Below are 23775 nucleotides of genomic sequence, written 5' to 3'. Positions count from 1 at the left end.
AAATTTCCTTTTGACATCACCCAAAACTGTGAAAGCAACTCCTAAAACAGATGAAACAATATATTTGCTTTGCAGAGATTACAAATGAATTTTTGACATGACACAAGTAACAAAACAGTAGCAAGGACACGGGGCGGGGAGGGGGAGGCGAGATAAAATAACAAAGGCTATGTCAATAAGATAATGTAATTACCAGTGAATAGTGTGATGGAGCAAAGAACTGTTTTTTGTCTTTTTTTAATAGCTTTTTCTGTTAGGGGGAAAAAATCCTGTTTTAAAATTATGATTGTGTGTTGAGAATATTTTCTTCTGCAATCCTCTGAATTTAATGCCACAATAAAATAAGCTTAACAACAAAAATGGTGAGATGATTGTGATAAATAGACTGCAGTTCTGTTCATGTACACATTAGAACCTAAACCTGCAGTATGAAACCAAAGAAAATAATTTTAAGTACTACTTAGTCTGACTACATTTTACTACTTTCTTATTCTATATTTGAAATACCGCTGGGGTAAATTCATAAAGGTTACAAATTGCATTATTTCAATAAACAGTCGGTCTGTCAGATTCCAGTGTACTGTGGATACGATCTATTACAGGATTATCATCTTATTCAGAACGAATACTTTTGAAACAGAAAGATATTGTAAACAATAGCACACAAGTAATTACACCAATATTAATATGTCTTTACATGTTTCCTTAATGCTTTCATTGTACTATTACAAAACTGACTGGAAAGTTGAACAGATATTTTTAAATACAAGCTTCCATCAAGATTTTTTTCCCCATTCAGTTCACCAAATTATGAAATGACTTAAGAATGCTTAACAGGAAGAATCTTTCTGATTGGTTGTCAATGGTGTCATACAGAACTTGAGTCAATACTTATTTGCAGAACCGTGACTAAGACCTGTATGCTTTATTATTTCCAGATTTCCATTTCAGAAAAGCAATGACAAAATAACCAATGCTTTCCTAGAGCTTTATTGCATTTTTTCAGGTAATTGAACTTGTACAGGCTTTCACCTCGTTCTATAACCACAACATATGCAAGTGTGAAAATATACCCCAGAATATTAGGAAATGAGAGAGAACCTACTCAGAATAGACTCCATCATACTTTGTTTTGTACATAAATATCTGCTAAATGTAATAGTAAGAGAACTTTTTGTAATGGCCTTTCAAAGACTTGTAGCCTCAGCAGTGGAGCAGGACCTAACGTGGAATCTCTATTTGAAAGGAAATTTCAACCTTTTGCAGTGTTGGTTTCATTCCAGTTCAAACCCAAACATATCTCTTCCTAAAATTTCCCATGAAACAGAATTTCTGTAAAATTTTGTTTTAGAATCACCCATACCTGGTGTTTCTGAAACACAATATTCTTACCAGGGTCCCAGCAGCTGCCGACTGAAATCGGCATGGTTCCTATTGGTTTCACTGCTGCCCACCACTGAATAGCATGGCAATGCTACCCTGGAACCCCGGGCTTGCTGGCTGGCAGGAGACCATGCAAGAACCTTCCAGAGATTCATCAAACCTGATACATTTCTCCAAAACATTTTAGGTTTGATTAATGAACACTTTTTCGTTTTGTCATAAAATTCCCAACCAGTTTCTATGAAGTCTCTTTTTCTCTCTCTAAAACACTGCTTTCCCTGTGTATATACCGCTAGCAAACAAGCATAAAGTTTCCCAAAGAATGTAAAAATACATAAAAACCATAAGCAGTCTGTTAAATTTACCTGGTTCACAATGCTCAGGGAGCTAGTGAATAGACAGTTGGCCATTCAGGATAGTTAATCTGTGAAACAATATCTTTTTAGGGATAAAGGAATTTAATTCTGTAGAATGTTCAGAGACTGCTGTAAAAGTAAAGAGCAATTTCCAAAACTTTTGATGAAAAGCTTAACCTGGTAATGAAAAAAGCTTTTTATAGTTGAGAGAGAGAATGCACATGTGTGCGTGCATGGGCCCAATCCTGCAAACGTTCCTCACTCTGTGTGTCAGGATTTAAATAGACTGGGACAAAATGTAGAAGTGCCACCACCCACTTTTGGTTTTTAGCTGAGCTTCTCCTTCTGCTGTTTCCCCTCTGTCTGTTCTTCCCAACTTTGCTACCAACTTGTTTAATCATGGGGTTTCCACTTTGGTGTATTGTTTTTTTGTTTTTTTTACAAATTCCCAGTAGTTCTGTAACAAGTGTGTATTTCTGGTTCTTGATCTGTATTCCTAGTCATAGATTCCAAGGCCAGAAGGGACTGTTGTAAGCTAATCTGACTTCCTGTGTAATGGAAGCCATAGAACTTCTGCAAAATAATTCCTTTTTAATTACAGCATATATTCTTCTTCTTTTTTTAACTTGCCAGGTGAGTTGATTGGGATAAAGATTGCACTGCAAGCATGGCATCTGGCAACTGAGGCAGGAAGAGCAGCGGTGTCTATTGCATATGCTGGTAAAGAAAAATGATACACAGCACCTTTCACACATTGTCCTCTCATAATCTAGTCCTCCTTTTACTCATCTTCCCCCTCACCCCGTCACAGCCATCCCCCACTAACCTCGTCACCCTCAGTCATCCCCCTCAACTCACTCCAAATCATATTCACTAAGTGACACATACCAGGCCTCCCTCCAAGTCACCCACTACATCCCCTACCCCCAATGACATCATTACTCAGCAAGGCGGTTATGTGACCATTATACCTCTTCTACCCTTTCTGGGCTTGTGCTGCACTGAGAGGCCTATTGGAATGAGCGGAGCTAACATTAGGCTGGCCGAGTTATGCAACTTGGTCTCAGTTATGCAGACCAGGTTGAATGCCTTTTATGAGATTATTGTGAAAGATGTTAATTTTGTTGGGAACTGGTGTTGGACTGGTCTGGATGATACTGAGGGCCAGGTTGCTGGTTCCTGGTTCCATGGTCTTTGAAAGGGAGGTATCAAGCAAGGTGTCTGAGACAGCCAGTAAATATACCACATGATATTTTCCTGGAAGCTGATCTCTGCTTACTTTGTCTCCTCATTCCTGTCATACCAATGACTTGGTAGACCAGGGAGTCCTGCCCCAAACACTTTTTTTTTCTTCTGGATCACCAGACCCCAAAGGTACCACAAGCCTATTCGACCCTCTTGGCTATCCTTTTAGTACATTGTCCCATGAAGAGAATGTAGGCACTGTCATATTGGACCAGGCACCAATCCATCTCGTCCGGTATCCTATTTCTGCCAGTGGCAGACCCTACAGAGGAGTGTGTAACAACCAGGCAGATGAGGGATACTCTGCCCCTCCACATTCTCATCCATCCCTGATAGCTAGAGATTGGGTTAAACCCCTAAACATGAATGGCCAAGTATTGAGAATTTAGTTTGTGTTGAAATTTGAGGTGAGGTTTTGTAGGACATTACTGTAGCATGAATAATGTACAGTAGAGTACAGGCCTTTATCCTGGAAAAAACTCATCCACTGGATGATGGAAAGGTCTTTTATCCCTCTGTGTTTAGGTCAAATGAATGCTACTGAAAAAAGGTGTTGTTGGTGGTGTCATAGATGCTTCTCTTTGGTAAACTTTCTGGATGGATATTATGGATGATCCTGTTTTTTGTAATATTTTTTTTAATTAGTGCCCTTACCCTTTAACAAGCGTAACTAGTTTAAAAAAATAGAATCTGAACACATTATCATATGTTTTAAATACATTATCCTGCTTCATACAGCATACTTTCAAGGGGGTTTAAATGTATGAGGGGTACTTCAAATACAAATTCTAAGAAGCTGAGCTAGCTGGTTAAGAGAAAAGGGTAGACCTAGTGCAATCCCCAAAGAAAACCACTTGTAGCAGCTTTTTAGTTACAGTATTCCTGAGACTTCAAAAAATTTCTGCTATCAGTAGTCTGTTCAATGAACTGTGTGTAATACTTCAATGCAAGATAATGCATCTGTTTTGTATTAAAATAGTTATGCTGCTGAGGTCAGTTTAAGCAAATGACCATTAAGCTATAGTGTACACTTTTAGTACTTTGAAATTAGGTCCACTGAAGAATTTCAGCATCCCAAAGAGAGAGCCCGTATCAGCAGTAGCTCTTAATAACGCATGAAGAAACTTAATTTACACAACGTAATCTGGTTTAGTGTCTCATCTGTCCGTGTACAGCCTGTGGATATTAGAGACTAGGGTACAAGAGGAACTTTACTCCTTTGAGCCTACCATCTTTCCTTCATACTTCTGTGGAAAGAGTTACCAGGGAGCCATTACTGTGTAATACAGAGAAAGTGGCAAATCCTTCTGTATGGTCACTCCCTAATCTGCCCATTCTGTGCAATAGAATTCTGCTATGCTTAGAGCCTTCAGCACCTGCAGATCCAGGGGTAGGTCAGTGGCTCTCGACCTTTCCAGACTACTATACCCCCCAAGTGTCAATTCTCTTGAAAACTTACAAAATCAGGCATCAAAATACAGAGTTGGCATAGCACACTATTAATGTGTTAATGCTTACTTTCTCATTTTTACCATACTATAAAATAAATGAACTGGAATATAAGAAGTGTACTTACATTTCCTTGTACAGTATCTAGAGCAGCATAAAATCACTGTCCATGAAATTTTAGTTTGTACTGACTTTACTAGTGCTTTTTATGTGGCCTGTTGTAAAACTAGGCAAATATCTAGATGAGTTGATATCAGTGATATTTTTTCCATAGACCCATGGCAGGTTCCCACTTATGCACACCTGGTCCATGGTATTTGGGTGGCCTTGCTTAGTGAAGGTGGCTTTAATTTTATTTGAGTGTGCATCCCAGACTTTCTCTTTAGAGCGTATTCTGTGGTATCTGAGTGCCTGGCTGTAGATAACCGATTTCTTGGCGTATCTTGAGTTGTTGCTGGATCTGTGGAGGTGTGGTGATCTGTGAGTTTCTTGTATCTACTTGTTTTTAGGATTCCATTGTTCAAGCTGATTGTGGTGTTTCAGATGTTGATGTGGGAGTATTCTAGAGAGAATTCGGATGGATAAATAGTGTTGTGGTAGAAATCTGAGGGAGTTTAGGATATGTCTCCAGAGTATGAAAATGTCCTTGGTCTATCTCGGGTATATTGTTTTGTGTTTCATTTTGCCAGAAATTCTTCTTTGAGGTGGCCCATGAAGAGGTTGGCATATTGGGGAACCATCCTAGTAACACTGGCTGTTCCCATGGTTTGGACAAAGTGTTTGTTTGTTAAATGTGAAGTTATTGTAGGTAAGGATAAAATGAATGAGTTTGGCAATGTGTTTGGGGTGGATATCCCAGCATAGCACATTTGACACAGGCACAAATCTATAATTTTACATTTAATAAAATTAATAGCATTGATAAAGGAATTCAAAACTCTCTAACTTACACAAAGAATATAGTAAAAGTGAAAGTGCATGAGACTTAATTTTCTGTTTGAGTAAACAGAATGTAAAATCCAACTGTATAAATGCCAAGGAAACAATAAATGCTCACTTATGAAACCTGGAACAAAATAGTTAAATTCCTTCACTGCGTGTTACAATGTACTGTGTTTTATAGGCCAGCATTTATTTCCACCCTCCTGGTCTTGAGAAATTTAGAGTAAAACTAACTCTCTTTATGAAAGACTGTTTAACTTAGAGTATCTTGGTTGTATATGATGTACATGAGGGCCAGATCCCACACAAATTAGCCACAGCCTTCCAAGCTATTCAAAGCCAAAGATGCTGACTCAAGGACAAGCTGACTTACATCCAGGGAAAAGTTCTGTCTGCCAAGGACATGAAAAAACTGAAGCTCTATAATGGGGAGCTACAGAGCTGATTGGATGAGATCTCTGCTTCCTTTTGCCATAAGTATTCTGAGTCAGACAAGTTGAGGTTCTCTGAAATATTTTATGGAGATTTTTAAAATAGTTATTGCTGCTGTTTTTCATGTCTCTGCCTCCAAAGGCAGGCTGCCTTATTTATCATAAATCCAGATATCTAGGCCTCTGAGGGAGAGGAAAATTCTAACAAAAATGGGTTTTCTATTCAAAATAAAGAGATACTTTTAGGGCCTGATATTTTAGGGTCTATTAGGGGTAAGAACACATGCTGGGAATCTCCCCTTTCCAGTGGTGAAAAAACTAGTGCTTTGGGTCTCGAGCTAACAGACTTTAAATATCACTTGTGTGGGGCTGAATAGTGTCCACATTGTACCTCAGAACAGAGTATTTGGGATAAAAAGGAAAGATCTATCTTTGATGTCTTTATTAAAAAAAAAAAAAAAAAGCAGACCAGCAGAGTCATGTGGTGCCCCTCCTGCCCCCCAAAATTAGTGCCCAGAACAACCATCCTGATCTTCTGTCCCTAAGGCCAGTCATGCCCCAAACCAACAGTTACATAATCATGCTCAGGGGGTTGGAATGCTGGAAATGATTAGTGGAGATGGGTTTGTGGGCAGAACGCAGACTGGGGTAATCAGTTACCTGATAAATGAAATTTAGTTCATGGATATCACTACTACGTTTGATTTATGTGCTTATAATATCTTTCATATGAACCACTAGGAACAAGTGAGTACTGCAGTCCTTTGAGGTCAGTTCTTCAATTTGAGGTACTGGGAATTGTACAAGTGAATCAATAATGATAATAAAGTTGGGTAAATCTTTTGCCAAATTCCCACTTTTCCTGTTATCTTTAGGAGTTTGTGTAAATTGTCTCAAACTTCCCCCTCCAATCCTCAGTTACTTATATACAGCCATATGATTTTAAACTTAGTCCTTAGCATCTATTTCCCCTGTGTAAACAATGCAAAACCTAATTTCCATATCAACTGTAACATGTCTTTGAGTCATTCCTTTCCTAAGGTGACACAAGGGCATTCTTGTATTGTTAATTATGAAGCATCTAGAATTATTAAAACATTCTATGAGGAATCAAGATATGCACTTTATCATGTAAATGATGTATTAATATTTTAATGTTCTGTTCTACATCCAGACTTCTGCATTTGCATTCCAACACATCTGTCTTTTTGAGGCAATATGTGTTACCTGAAATTCTGTTGTGCCCAGGTGGGCATGCTGACTTCCTGTTAACATTAATAGAAATTACTTCCACATCAAGTGGAGAGTAGATTCTATGAGCACAACAGAAGTGTCCAAAGAGCAGCCCAAATGCCAGATAAGAACGGCCATACTGTGTCAGACCAAACAGCCATCTAGCCCAGTATCCTGTCTTCCGACAGTGGCCAATGCCAGATGCCCCAGAGGGAATGAACAGAACAGGTAATAATCAAGTGATCCATTCCCCTCTATTCGACATGGGTGAGGCCTCATCTAGAGTACAGTGTCCAGTTTTGGGCCCCACACTACAAGAAGGATGTGGAAAAATTGGAGAGCATCCATCAGAGAGCAACAAAAATTATTAGGGGACTGAAACACATGACTTATGAGAAGAGGCTGAGGGAACTGGGATTGTTTAGTCTGCAAAAGAGAAGAATGAGGGGGGATTTGATAGCTGCTTTCAACTACCTGAAAGGGGGTTCCAAAGAGGATGGATCTAGACTGTTCTCAGTGGTAGCAGATGACAGAACGAGGAGTAATGGTCTCAAGTTTCAGTGGGGTTGGTTTAGGTTGGATATTAGGAAAAACTTTTTCACTAGGAGTGTGGTGAAGCACTGGAATGCGTTACCTAGGGCAGTGGTCTCCAAACGTTTTTGATCGTGCACCCCTATCAGTAAAAAATTTTTGAGCACGCCCCCCCAATATATGTATATTTATTTATGTATAAATTATGTACATGTGCTACTGTACTAATATATTATGTACATTATACAACATACACAAAAAATAGAAATTAAAAAGGATGAGATAAAGATAAAATAAACAATATTTTTAAAATGTTTTTTATTTATTAATGGTACAAAAAACCTTTTTGCTCTCACTAAAAAAATTATTAATAATTTTTAGTGAGAGCAATATGATTGAATATGCTTCATTATTTTTGAAAATCTTGGTTTAACACTTTGTGATACATCGATTCGAAGGTCTGGTTCTAAGTTCAGTTTATTTCGCACCTTGGTTTTAATGGCTGTCATAGCTGAAAAAGATGCCTCACAAAGATACGTAGATCCAAAGGGAAGAAGTGCATCGTTGGCTGCGCTTACTAAATCATGATACTCATTTTTCAATCCCATCCACCAATTATGCAAAGGTTTTTGTTGAAATTCGGCTAGTAAATTTCCATCTTCCCTGATGTCACTCAGCTGTTCTTGCAAACTAATCGGAAGGTGTTGCATTTTTATATTTTTAACAAATAGGTTCAAAACCCACTGAACCTCTTCATTTGGAAGATTTTTAAACAGGTTAGAAAATTCTGTTTCCGAGTTTTTATAGGTGACACACTTACATTGTTTTCGGCAACAAAATCACATGACGATAGAAACGTTTCCAAACATCCATTTTCAAAATGCTCTCTCCATAGCACGAGTTTCTTTTGAAAAGCAGTTACTTTCTCACTCATTGTTAAAACGTCACCTTTACCTTGAAGGGACAGATTAAGTGTGTTTATTTTTTCGAAAATATCTGCTAGGTAGCATACTACTGACAGCCACTTGTCATCACAGAAAAGGTCAGCAAATTTGGAACACCTGTCTTTTTGTAAAAGAAAAATGCGTAACTCATCTTTAAGTTCGACAACTCTTTTAAGCACTTCGCCACAAGATAACCAGCTGACCTTTGTGTGGTACAAAAGATTTTCATGGTCACTCCCCATCTCATTACAAAGTATTGTAAAGATTCTATTATTTAAAGGTCTTGTTTTTATAAAATTAACCACATAGATGACATCCTGTAGCACTTTGTGCACTTCTGGCTCCAACTTCTTTGCTGCAATAGCTTGCCTATGAATGATGCAGTGAATGAATTTCACGTGTGGTGCTATCTCTGTAACCTTACCCCGGAAACCTTTCTTTATTCCAGTCAAAGCAGCCGCTCCATCAGTGGTTACACTTACACAGTTTTTCCATAAAACATTGTTTTTATTAAAGAAGTCATTTACTGTTGAGGATATCTCTTCTCCGGTACACAGTTTTTCCATAAAACATTGTTTTTATTAAAGAAGTCATTTACTGTTGAGAATATCTCTTCTCCGGTACATATTTTGTGACTCACAAAAAAGTAGTTCTTCATGTATTTCATTATTGAAACAGAATCTAGCAAATACCAGAAGCTGAGCCACGTTAGAAACATCTGTACTTTCATCTAACTGTATTGCAAATCTCCCACACTGCGTAATTTGTTCTAATACTTGTTTCTTCAAATCTTCAGCAATGTTTTCTATGCATCTTCCAACAGTATTTGCTGACAAAGGAATGCATTTTAGTTTGTCACCATATTGTTTTCCATGTATTATTTCATCCATTTTTACCGTGGCAGGAAGAACAAGTGTTTCCCCAATGGTACGTGGCTTTTTGTCTTTCGCTATTAAGTAAGAAACCTCAAAGGAGGCTTCTAAACATTTATCATTAAGTTTAGTGAAATTTTGTAAAGTACTGGATTGAGTATCTCATGACTTTAAACATCGCTGAAAAAATTTTAGAGGTTTGTCTTCATGTTCTAAATGCTTAGTTTTTAAATGTCTTGCTAATCGTGATGGCTTCATACTATCATTAGCTAATATCTCAAGGCACAATATACACTTAGGGCGAGGTTCATCGTTAATGATAGTGGATGTAAATCCATATTTCAAATAGTCTTCTTGATAATTTCTACTCTTTTTGCCAACTTCTTGTCCAATCTGATTAGATTGTCATTGTTTTTACCTCGTAATGTGGCTGTCAAAGAGCTCGTACTAGGAGTAGGAGAACTGTCAGCTCTGCCATTTTCTTGTTGTTCGCTTGTGCTCGCTTTATTAGTATTATCTTCAATCCACAGTTTCTTCTCAGGAATCTTTTTAAGCCACTTGTCCATTTTGTGAGGGTTAGTTTAGTTAAAACTAGTTAATATAATCCGTAAATCCACTTAACCGGGCACATGTAAACTGCAATACGTCGCAATATGCTGAAAGTGAACGAACGAGTGAGGTCTCCACTGTCAACCCCTCCATGTTGTGGAACTCCCACTCTTCCCTCAGGATATCTCGCAGGGCTGGCTCCAGGCACCCGCATAGGAAGCATGTGCCTGGGGCGGCACACTGTAAGGGGCGGTGTTCTGGCCAATCTTAGGGCGACGCTCCTCCGCTCCCCCACTTTTTTTCCCCCTCCCCTTCCAGCAGCGCTCCTCCTGCCGCACCGCCCTTTTTTTCTCCCCCCCCCCCCGCCATCGCTCCTCCTGCCATGCCACCCTTTTGCTCCGGTGGCACTCCTCCTGCCGCGCCCCCCAATGGATCATCTTGTGCACCCCACTTTGGAGACCACTGACCTAGGGAGGTGGTGGAATCTCCTTCCTTTGAGGTTTTTAAGGTCAGGCTGGACAAAGCCCTGGCTGGGATAATTTAGTTGGGGATTGGTCCTGCTTTGAGCAGGAGGTTGGACTAGATGACCTCCTGAGGTCCCTCCCAACCCTTATATTCTATGATTCCCTGTCACTCATTCCCAGCTTCTGGCAAACAGAGGCTAGCGACACCAACCCTGCCCATCCTGGCTAATAGCCATTGATGGACCTATCCTCCATAATTTATCTAGTTCTTTTTTGAACCCTGTTATAGTCTTGTCCTTCCCAACATCCTCTGGTTCTAAAATGTAGCCCACAGCTGGCTTTGCCCTGTAAGTGCAGGATGAGGGGGGAAGTCCTAATCATCTGCAAGGTTTTGTTGCTGAACTTTATACAAGCAACTTCAATTTAAATAATTAAGATTAAGTTCAAACAATTATTATAGGTGTGTGGGTGTGTATAAAAATGTATGCTGATATTTGTCAGAGTTCAGCAACACCTTATATTTAAAGGTTTCAGAGTAACAGCCGTGTTAGTCTGTATTCACAAAAAGAAAAGGAGTACTTGTGGCACCTTAGAGACTAACCAATTTATTTGAGCATGAGCTTTCGTGAGCTACAGATGCATCTGATGAAGTGAGCTGTAGCTCACGAAAGCTCATGCTCAAATAAATTGGTTAGTCTCTAAGGTGCCACAAGTACTCCTTTTCTTTTTACCTTATATTTAAAGTTATCCAGAAAAGATGTTAAGAATGAAACAGAGCAGGTTGGTGGCTGTTTATAAGAGTTATTTGTTGAATCTGTAGCATTTTTAATAGAAAATATGCCTTTTGTGGAAATGAGTTCAAATTCCATTGCATGTTGATTCATATTATGGAATTTGAACTCAATATTTCCACAAGACTAGAACTCTGATTCAGCAAACTACAGCAGGACACATTCATTAACTCCATGAAAGCACCTGATTTGAGTTTGGCCCAGACTATTTTATGTATTTCTCCTGCAAGCTGTTTGGACATAGGAATTTTATATGAATTAAATATTTTCTTATTTATTGCCACTTTTATCTGCAACATGTCCTTGTTTATGCTGCAAAGTGGAGAAAATGTTTATTATGATAGAGTATAATATTATTCTTTTTCTAGTCCCTGTTTGAAACATTTGCTTTCCTCATCTTTATTTGCCTAATAGAGAGATCCAAAACTTCCTGCTACTGAATGTGGCTATATCTTTTGACATAATTGGTTGCAGAATTAGCACCTCAAGTTTACTAGGAATTGCAAGCAAGTTATACCATGTGTAAAGCTATGAGAAATTTTAAATAGGTCGTCTTACTTGACAATACTAGCATCTAAACGGTAAATTATCAAAGCAATGCATGGGGATTTGCCTATGCCTCTCCCCTGAATGTAAATGATAACCATGTAGCTTAATACCCCATGCAATGCTTTGAAAATTTAACCCTAAAAAATAAGACAATACAGTTTGTACTGAATTATATGAATTGTACTTAATAGAGAAGTTTGTCACTTTCCTAGATGCAATGATTCTTAATTTTGCAATGATAGGTCCATCACTGGCTATCTTCCATGATTTACCTAGTTCTTTTTTGAACCCTGTTATAGTCTTGGCCTTCACAACATCCTCTGTCAAGGAGTTCCACAGGTTGACTGTGCGTTGTGTGAAAAAATACTTCCTTTTGTTTGTTTTAAATCTGCTGTCTATTAATTTCATTTGTTCTTCTATTATGAGAAGGAGTAAATAACACTTCCTTATTTACTTTCTCCAAACCAGTCATGATTTTATAGACCTCTATTGTATCCCCCTTTAGTCGACTCTTTTCCATGCTAAAAAGTTCCAGTCTTAATTATCTCTCCTCATATGGCAGATGTTCCATACCCCTAATCATTTTTGTTGCCTTTTTCTGAACCTTTTCCAATATATCTCTTTTGAGATGGGGTGACCACATCTGCACGCAGTATTCAAGATGTGGGTGTACCATGGATTAATAAATGGGCAATACAATATTTTCTGTCTCATTATCTATCTTTTTCTTAATGATGCCCAACAATCTGCTTGCTTTTTTGACTGCTGCTGCACATTGGGTGGATGTTTTCAGAAAACTATCCACAATGACTCCAAGATCTTTCTTGAGTGGTAACAGCTAATTTAGACCCCATCATTGAATATGTATAGTTGGGATTATGTTTTGCAATGTGCATTACTTTGCATTTATCAATATTGAATTTCATCTGCCATTTTGTTGTCCAGTCACCCAGTTTTGAGAGATCCTTTTGTAGCTCTTCGCAGTCTGGCTGGGACTTAACGATCTTGAGTAGTCTTGTATCACCTGCAAATTTTGCCACCTCACTGTTTACCCCTTTTTCCAGTTCATTTATAAATGTTAAATTGGACTGGGCCCAGTACAGACCCCTGGGGAATACCACTATTTACATCTCCATTCTGAAAGCTGACTGTTTATTCCTACCCTTTTGTTTCCTATCTTTTAGCCAGTTATCAATCCATAAGAGGACCTTCCTTGTTACCGCATGACAGTTTACCCCACTTAAGAGCCTTTGGTGAGGGACCTTGTGAAAGGCTTTCTGAAAAATCTAAGCACAGTATATCCACTGGGTCCCCCTTGTTCACATGCTTGTTGACCCCCTCAAAGAATTCTAGTAGATTAGTGAGGCATGATTTCCCTTTACAAAAACCATGTTGACTCTTCCCCAACAAATTATGTTCATCTATGTGTCTGACAATTTTGTTCTTTACTAAGTTTGCCCAGTACTGAAGTCAGGCTTCATAGAAATAGAAGAATCTGTGGTTTGCTTTCTAACAACTGATTCTAAACCTGCTGCTGAGCATAGAATAGACTTGGCACTGGATTCATGAATTTGTAGCTTATTTCCTTTACTAACTAATTTCATATGAAGGTTGAGTTTGTCTTTTTTTCTGCTGGATAATTTGATATATCAGTCTAATTTTTACTTTAAGGAAGAAAAATAAAAATCTTGCTGTACTGAAAGGTTCAAAAATAATTTTCTTCTGGATAAATATGTTCTTTTTGCATTGTCCTATTTTTTTCTTGTAATTTTAAACATATCTTTTTATCCTTGGTCATTCATCATTTGAGCATGCATTCTCCAATTCTTATTTCTCATTTGAGCATCTCGTTCTCCAAGCTTATTTTTGACCCAACAAATTACATGCTCTTGTGGTTCTAAACTTTCTTCATTTTTATTATTTTTAACTTAAAAATCTATATTCTACATCGTATAATAAACATTTATCTGTCTCTTCAGCTGCTTTCTCACAACATTTCTCAAGTGTACAGCCTTTCCTAAGAAAAAACAGAAAAGGTTAATGAAATAGACTGGACAGTAACAGAAAGTGTTTCCCATGAGTTAAAACAGCTCTTCAGGTATGTGTTCCAGGTATTTCAATTATTGGCTCTGAACAAATTCAGTGTTTATATGTATTCAACTTTTCAAAGCCTCTGTGTCAGTTGTTCTTTCTTATGTCTGCTTAAAAGTTTAAACGTTAGTAATTTGTGCTTTAAAATCTCACAAATCTACAAACTAGTTTGAGGTTTGTCCATCACTAATATTAGCTCTTCATAAATGCATATTTTCAATAGATAAAGAATTTTGATTTATTTCAGATACACTCATAATAGTAGTCTGCTTATAAGATTGCTGCCAAATTAGCTCCCATGATTCAGTGCTCCAGACAGTGACCTGAAGGAGAACCTACTGTTAAGCTACTTTCAGGTGCCACTTAATTGTTGGTATAGGCAACTTATACCTTTTACAATATTTGTTTTTTCACTTTTTTTCCTAGTTGACAGTTGCACTACAGATATGTTTACATATTTGTTGAGACAGGATATTTTAGGCAAAATTTTTCTTATTCACTTCTTAAGAACAAAAGAATGGCTATACTGGGTCAAACCAATCCTCCATCTAGCCTTGTATCCTGTCTTCTGACAGTGGCCAGTGACAGATGCTTCAAAGGGAATGAATAGGGCAATCAGGTGATCCATTCCCTGTTGTCCAGTCCCAGCGTCTGGCACTCAGAGGCTTAGGGATACCCAGAGCATGGGGTTGAATACCTGACCATCTTGGCAAACAGCCATCGATGGACCTATCCACCATGAACTTACCTAATTCTTTTTGGAACTCAGTTATACTTTTGGCCTTCACAATATCCCCTGGCAGTGAGTTCCACAGGTTGACTGTGCATTGTGTGAAGTACTTCCTTCTGCTTGTGTTAAACTAGCTGCCTATTAATTTCATTAGGTGACACCTGATTATTGTGTTATGTGAAAAGGTAAATAACACTTTTTCTCCATGCCATTAATGATTTTATAGACCTCTATCATATTCCCCCTTAACAGTCTCTTTTCCAAGCTGAACAGTCCCAGCCTCTTTAATCTCTCCTCATATGGAAGCTGTTCCATACGCTTAATTTTTGTTGCCCTTCTCTGTACCTTTTCCATTTCTCATATACCTTTTTTGAGATGAGGTGACCAGAACTGCACACAGTTTTTTAATAATAAAGTTAGCTAAACACAAACTTGTTTACCATCTGCACATCTAGCAAGTTCACACTTGCCATTTTTTTTAGCATTTTAGTAACATAGTCACTTTGTGAGGCTTTCAAAATTTGCCAGTTTCCTTGTTCTTCACATACCAGCGCAGGGCAGGGTAGAGAAATGGTTGGTAGAGCTTATTCTGAAACATAATTAATATATGGTTTGTCAATCAGTGAAGTATTAAATTGTGGTCCATAATTGTAAAAGGTGCATCATTTTTGGTACTTTATACTGTAATACTTGTGTTGCTTGCAAATTGTTTGTAGGAAACATTTAAAAAGTCATCTGTGTATTCAGTGTTTCAAAATGTGAATGCTGCATTTTCTAAGATCAAAACTGTAGTATTTAAGTGCACAGAAAAACACCACCGCCAGATCAAAAAACATATTCTTCCCCTCCCCACACCATCCCCCCAAAAACCCTGCCAACTCACAAAGGGCTAGATCCATAACTGTTGTAAATTGGCTGTAAATTGTTGAATTAAAAGGAATTACTTACATTGGTGATTAATTTGGCCCACCTTGTCTTCTAGTCCTGCAATAGGTAGTTTGATGTGGTATTACAGAAAATACATTGGCTGCCATTCAAAGAAGATTATTAGAGCCTTTATAGATAGGCTATGTGGGATTAATAAAGTATAATGTAATGTGTAGTTAAAATAGCCACTACTTAGGGCTACTACTGCTGAAGTCAGCGATAAACACCAATTGAATTTAATTTGCTAGTAAAAATGGAAATGTTACAGTATCCCCAAACAGAAGCAGTTATACTGTAATAGAACCAGTAATTAGCCCTCTATTCCTTTTTTTAAAAAAGGTTTGGATAACCATTGGTTAAAAATATATCCTCAGTTTAATGCAGTATTAGTAATTTAACATTCAATACAAACCACAAAAGACTATTACCACTGTAGCTTCTAATAACTATTCCTAAGAGGAAGGAGGAACAGTATGGCATATTTTTTAATGTAAATATAAGGCTGCCATGGACATCTTAAAGATCTTTTAGTTTATTTGCTCTTGCTTCAAGCAGGAACTTATTTTCTTCCATTGGTCCCCAACTGTAATAGCAGGATGTGGTTAGTACAACTGTATGACCTCGTGTTTCTTAATCACGAGAATGGTATTTCCAGTAACTAGTCTCTTCCAGGCGGCAGTATTAGTAAGTTATCTGATCTAGTGTTTGCAGTCATGCCAGAATGAAAATGTTGACATGTCAGACCAGGATGCCAACAATAAGTTTATTGACTAGCATAGCAACAACAAGAAAGCTGTTAATTTTGGAGAAACATTTAAAAATAAGATGATTGATCCTACAATTGTCTTGTTCATAGATACTGTTAATGGTTGAGTGAAATTTTTTTGGAAGTGACAGAAAGACCTGTGATGATTTGTAAAACCATATATAGATAATGTTTTGTGAGGACTTACTGGAAAAGAAGCAGCACAATTCTACCTTTAAATTGAAAACTAAGAATCATGGTCCTGCCATTGCTGTACAGGCAAATGTCACTGACTTGCATGGAAATTCCTCATGCAGGATGAAGGCAGGATCTGGCCTTGGTATTACTCTTTCAGGTTTAATTCTATTACCTTAATTACACCATGGCTGTGATTTCATGAACATTACGTCAGACAGTGTTTCCCAAAATGTGGGGCATGCCTTGCTGGAAAAGGAGTGACAACAGATTTCTCATTTGTTCTCCAAGGTGTCAGCTTTCTTTTTCTTAAAAAATAAAAAAGAGAGAATTTCAAGTTCTTATGGTTGCTAAGAACCTTGAAAATGTGGCTAATATAACTGATGCAGAGAGATCTGAGTTTGTTGAAAACCTGAAACAATAGATCTGAGGTGAGAACTGGTCCTTGTAAAGAGCAACATTGTGAACTACTTCACTGCTCCTGAAAGAATGTAAGAAAGCAGAGGAAGTGTCACAGCATGAAGATCTACATTAGCGCTTCTCAGAGTGAAGGGGGTAAGAGATCTAGCTTTGTGTGGCATGGAAGATGTATTAATTAAGATGCATAAACCTTTCATAAAACATGGTGGGGTTGCAGGTGTGAGCATGAAGATACCATTTACCTGAAGTGAGGCACAGCTTTCAAAAGTTTGGAAAACACTGACCTAGATACAGTAGGTTGGCAGTGGAAACTCCACTGCTATGTCTGAATGCATATGAATGTGGGAGACTATCTCCTCAAACATTATAATGACAACTCTAAGGACTGAATAAATCATCTTAGAAAACAAGACAGGACTGAGAGATCTCAAGCCGTGTAACAATAGGAAAACAACCACACTACTCAGATCTTCTTATACTTGCTTCATTAAAAAAGTTTATTTTACTTTTCTAAGTGCAGTTACTCCACACAGCATTATGTTTGAGAGAGCTACATGTCTGTCACTGGAGGCACTTGTCCTGCGGTTAGTCACTATGCACCCAGGGAGTTTAGATACCTTGTGGCAGCTACACATCCTGTCATATTCTCCCAGATCGAATTTATGCACCAACTCCTGCTATGGCTAACCCTTGTATTAAGTTCAAAGGAAGTCAATTTACTAAGGCCCCAATTCAGCAAAACACTTAGGCATGTGCATATCTTTCGTGAAATTAGTGGGATTATTTTCTGGATCAGGTCTGAGCTTGCATCTTAAGGTATATTGTTATGCTTCTAATAAAAGCAGCAGGATGTGTCAGGGAGAGAAAAAAATAAACAAAAGAATGTTTAAAATTATCTCCTCTCCTCCCCCCACCAAAAAAAATCCTAAAAAAGACCCCCTAAAAAGATCTCATTTATTTGAACAGAAATACCAACAGAACTCAGAGAAACTTCATGAGCACCCTCTACTGCCTACTTTTAGAAATGCCACTGTAGGTGAGGGAAATATAAGTACTCCTAATAACTGAACTGCCATTCATATTTTTCCTTCTCTGAACAAGTAAGGAGCCTTTTACAATTTTTTCCTTTTCTCTATCTGGGAGAAATCTACTGGAAACTTTGGAGAAAATTTTATTTACCTGGATCATATGAAAATCTTAATTTGATCCTGACAAAACTAAGGCTCTTATCATGCAAAGACTTACATATTTGCTTAACTGTATTCTCTGTGAGTAGTCCCATGAGCTTCAGGTGTGTAAATATTTTCAGGTAGTGAAAAAGCCACTTCATTTACCAAGTCATGATGAATGGTAAATCTGTCAAAATACACACCCTGCTGGTTTAGACAAAGGAGCTTTGGCTAGATCAGTTGAGGAAAGAGGGCTATGGGCCCTTTAAGGAGTTCCCCTTCCCCATAGGAGTTCAGCTTTCTCTTGGGCTGCAGAGGGTGGGGAGGAGGCATCTTCTGGTCAGAGAGGCGCAGCGGAACTCCATTGTCTCCGAACCACCTGAGTACATATAAACCCCATTAAGAAAAGGAGTACTTGTGGCACCTTAGAGACTAACCAATTTATTTGAGCATAAGCTTTTGTGAGCTACAGCTCACTTCATCAGATGCATACTGTTGAAAGTGTAGAAGATCTTTTTATACACACAAAGCATGAAAAAATACCTCTCCCCCCACCCCACTCTCCTGCTGGTAATAGCTTATGTAACGTGATTACTCTCCTTACAATGTGTATGATAATCAAGGTGGGCCATTTCCAGCACAAATCCAGGGTTTAACAAGAACGTCTGCGGGGGAGGGGTTTAGGAAAAAACAAGGGGAAATAGGTTACCTTGCATAATGACTTAGCCACTCCGAATCTCTATTCAAGCCTAAGTTAATTGTATCCAATTTGCAAATGAATTCCAATTCAACAGTCTCTCGCTGGAGTCTGGTTTTGAAGTTTTTTTGTTGTAATATCGCAACTTTCATGTCTGTAATCGCATGACCAGTCTCTACGTAAAAGAATAAATGGACACAAATCAGATGTCAAGAATTATAACATTCATAAACCAGTCGGAGAACACTTCAATCTCTCTGGTCACGCGATTACAGACATGAAAGTTGCGACATTACAACAAAAAAACTTCAAAACCAGACTCCAGGGAGAGACTGTTGAATTGGAATTCATTTGCAAATTGGATACAATTAACTTAGGCTTGAATAGAGACTGGGAGTGGCTAAGTCATTATGCAAGGTAACCTATTTCCCCTTGTTTTTTCCTACCTCCCCCCCCCCGCAGACGTTCTTGTTAAACCCTGGATTTGTGCTGGAAATGGCCCACCTTGATTATCATACACATTGTAAGGAGAGTAATCACGTTACATAAGCTATTACCAGCAGGAGAGTGGGTTTGTGTGGGGAGGGGAGGGAGAAAACCTGGATTTGTGCTGGAAATGGCCCAACTTGATTATCATACACATTGTAAGGAGAGTGATCACTTTAGATAAGTTTCAGAGTAACAGCCGTGTTAGTCTGTATTTGCAAAAAGAAAAGGAGTACTTGTGGCACCTTAGAGACTAACCAATTTATTTGAGCATGAGCTTTTGTGAGCTACAGCTCACTTCCACGGTATGCATCCGATGAAGTGAGCTGTAGCTCACGAAAGCTCATGCTCAAATAAATTGGTTAGTCTCTAAGGTGCCACAAGTACTCCTTTTCACTTTAGATAAGCTATTACCAGCAGGAGAGTGGGGTGTCAAATGTTTAGAGGTGAAAATTAGATCTGTTGGATAATCTACAAAAGAGCTCTGTGTAAGCTTGAAACCTTGTGTCTCACCAACAGAAATTGGTCCAATAGAAGATACTACCTCACCCATCTTGCCTCTAATATCTTAAGACCAACCACAGCTACAATACTACATACAACAATTTTATACATGACCCTTCTGATTCTGAAATCATATGCTTACATTTTTCTTCAATAAAATGCACATACTTAGCCTTTCCAAATATCTTGTATAAACAATGGCAGCTCAAGTAGATCTGAAATTAGGTCAAGAAACGTACATCCATCTTTAAACTTGTTTATGGGGGAAGAATGTATGCTGAACAATCCCGGAAGAATCATATTTGCTGAAGCTTTTTTTTTTTTTAAGCTCTATGTTGATTCAGAGTTTCTTCCCCCCTCTCCTTTCTTCAGAGGTATCTCAAAGGTGCAATTTAAATGGGAGAATAATCTATATATAGACGTTCAAATATACAGTATGCTCTAGATAGAACCACACCCATAGTAGATAGTGTGTCCCACTTTGAAAAAATCTTTTTTTCTTTTGCATCTGGTATTTGCTTTTCTTTGGCTTCTTTAATTTTGGTCCCAAGTCTATAATGTGATATGCTGGAATGCATCTGTGCACAGTTCCACTGAAATGGCTGAAAGTTGAAGCCAGACAAATTCACACTGGAAATAGGACAAATTTTTAATGGTGTGAGAAATTAACCATTGGAACAAGGATCGTGATGGATTCTCCATCACTGACAATTTTTAAGTCAAAATTGGATGTTTTTCTAAAAGATGCACTAGGAATTATTTTAGGGAAGTTGTATGGCTTTGTGCTCTGAGATCAGACTGGATCACAGTGGTTCCTTCTGGCCTTAGAATCTGTTAAATCAACTTTGCATTAGCACAGAAAGATGTGCCCTAGCAGGTTGTATTACAGGGATGACAACTAAAATAGAACATTTTTGGCAAAGCAAAAAAGAGAATCAGAACTAGGTCTAGAGGTTAAATTTCCTTACTCTTCCGTCTTCAAAATAGGAACATGAGAATATCATGCAGACTGTGCAAGGAACCGTGGCTCCAAGAGCACAAGTTTTGCATGAAAGGTTTCCATCTGTTCAAATCATGTTGAAGTGTTTCATTTTTCTTTAAGTTATCATGGACTTTAGGCATTCCTGTCTACAGTGTTCAGGTCTAATAAACTGCACATAACTGCAAAGATAAAATATTCTTTCACCTCACAAAGGCTCATAGAATCCAAGATTTAGTCTACAGTTGCAGACAGAATGGAGAAGGCATTAGTTGCAATAATTCTTGTTTTACCATGGGTTAATTGAAATTTACCAAGACCTCTCGTCAGGGTGTCCTGCCTTTTTTGACCTTGCTAATGTCAGCTCAGATTCTTTGGATCCACTACTGAACTCAGATGAGTACCAGACTGTTAACTCTTGACCCTACCCTTCATGTTATTTCAAACTTTTCCCAAAGATTCTCTTCTAGGGTTTTTATTCATTTAGCAAAGCCAAAATTGTTACCGTACCACTTCGTTTACACAATGGGAAAATGACTTAATAGCCGCAGACATTTGGCATCTAATAAAGCAGTTTTACAAAGCCCATAAAAGGGCTAGAAGTAGGAGTTTCCAAGACATTTAAGTAAGATCTTTAGTATGTGTCAGTGAAGCAGACCATTTGAACTATATCTAAGTTGTCATGTATAGACATATAAATGTTTCCTTGTATTATTGCATAACAGGGTTAGTTAAATTTGCATGAAGTAGATGTTGATTCTAGTTAGTATTGTTTGAGTCTATTAAATAAATTTATGAAGCTAAAAATAATTGAGGAGTATTCTTTTTCCACACATCTCAAATTATGCAAGAAAGGGTGATCTTTGAAAATGCTTGTTAATATGGAAATCGCAAGAGTTTCAGTATTGTTTTACAGATAATTTTAGGAGATTTTGTATGGTGCTAAACAAAATCAAATGTTCCTCTCCAGTCAAAGGTAGTCTTCATGGATTTATGAGATTAAAACAGTGTTTCAGTTCCTCAGAAAATGTCACAATGCAAAGGTGTAATGCACATCCTTTTAGACCTACTAGTTTATAAATTCCAGTTTGTGGTTGGAATTATTAACTTTTCCACCCCTAATTTCAAGCACTAGGCCAAAACTTGTTCTCAGTTACACCAATGCAGAGCAACATGGGCCCCCTGTATATGGCAACTATTTCAGCGAATAGTACCGGTATACTAGAGACAGCAATTTTGTCCCTAACAGAGATACAGTGTCCTAAAATTTTTTTTAAAATATTTTTTGTATAATAAGCAGGCACAAACTGCCCTAAAGGGCTCAGATTCCATTCCACCTTGGGGTATTTAGCTGCAGGGCAGAGAGTTTATTTTCTTGAGACGTGAGAATTGCCCGAACTGCAACGTTTCACGTATGTTCTCTAAATATTGTGGACCCCATCTTGTGTGAAAATTCACACTGACCTCAGTGGGGCTCAGCCTTGGCGCAGGGATCCACCCACGCAGATCCAATTGCAGGATCAGGTCAATAGCTTGGACATCTTTGCCTTCTCCAGCACCATATTCAAAATATGCATTCTGGGTACAGTTACTAGTAGCTAATCTTTGTTTTTAAATTTATTAATATTTTATTATGTTTAGTAGTAGCAGTGTACAGAATTTCAAGCATTAGATCAACAGTTAGATGTATACAGTAGATAAAAATGCCTATTTCAAGTGTAAATGCTTTTAACAAACTTCAACAAACCCATAAAACCAAGTAACAATTAACTCCAGCTACTAATCCACACATACATAATCACAAACCTAAACAAAAAACCCATTAAAATATATCATAAAGTATCCTGCATTCCAGTAACACCAACTTTTATGCATCTCTCCCCCCACAAACACTGAGATGGAATTTGCACAAATTCAAGATATTTTGGGTAGAGAACACACAGTCAGCAGTCCTCTTTCTTTTAGGTCTAGGAAGTACCAGCCTGAACTCCTCTGTTCAAATCAAGTGCAGTATTATATGAGCAAAATGATGGTCTTTCCAGCAAGAAGATCACCATCCTTTTAAAGTCAATACAAATACCTCAATCATAAATCAACTGCCCCCTCTACCAACAAGGCAACAGATCCCTAACATTATGAACTAGTGTCTGCAGTAAACAAAATTTTTAATGTTAGTTTAATTTTGCTATTCCAAACAACAGTTCTCAAGGACTCACCACAGGGACAGCCAGTTTCACTAGAACCATTAAGGCTTAGATTTACTCCCCCACCCACATCAAGTAGGATCATTTCTTTATTTGAACATTTCAAATTTTTTGTCTATTGAGAGTTCAGCCCAAGACAAGCATTTCAAGTTCACGGCTTTTGGAGGAATCAAAAACTGAGCTTTACAGAAATAGGACAAGTAATAAGGAGAAAGCACCAAGATCTATAGCCAATGGTTAACTCTTCTGGCTAGTAAGGGATTTGAAAATGGTGGGAAAAAATTCATATACCATTGGCTGATATCTGGGATCAGAAGTCAAATTAATGGGTTAAAAACACACATAATACTTCTTTTAGAGCCTCCTGAGACCCTGTGATGAGGGGATGTAAACGGAGATTTACTTGGCCCCAAATAGAGCTCTCAAGAAAGTCTTTTTCAAGAGAAGCCTATATTCCTCTCCAAGTAATTATATAGCTCCCACGTCACCATACAATCCGAGTGCTTCACAAACATTAATGAATTTATCCTCACAACACCTCTGTTTATCCTTGACTAGCATTTCTAGCAACAGACCAAATTTATTAACCTTTTTAATTAATATCACCATTCTCAAGTTCAACTTTTTGCAGTTTTAACATGGTTCATTTTCTCAGAGCTAAAACAATCTTTTTTAAAATGCAAAATTTATAAATTAACTCATCCTATAATGTCTAGAATTAAAAGACAGAACAAACTGCTAGTCAGCTAGTTAAATGGGATTGTTGGTCATTCAGTTGACTCCAGTCTGGCCAGACTTAAGCTTTAAGACTATAATGCTGATTATTATTTCAACAATTTATTGTTTTAACCAGGCAGACTGGCACTTCGAAGCAACAAAAGGGTCATAC

The sequence above is a fragment of the Eretmochelys imbricata genome, chromosome 7, assembly GCF_965152235.1.
Source record: "Eretmochelys imbricata isolate rEreImb1 chromosome 7, rEreImb1.hap1, whole genome shotgun sequence".
Classification (NCBI taxonomy): domain Eukaryota; kingdom Metazoa; phylum Chordata; order Testudines; family Cheloniidae; genus Eretmochelys; species Eretmochelys imbricata.
Note: the sequence above shows the minus strand (reverse complement) of the source record.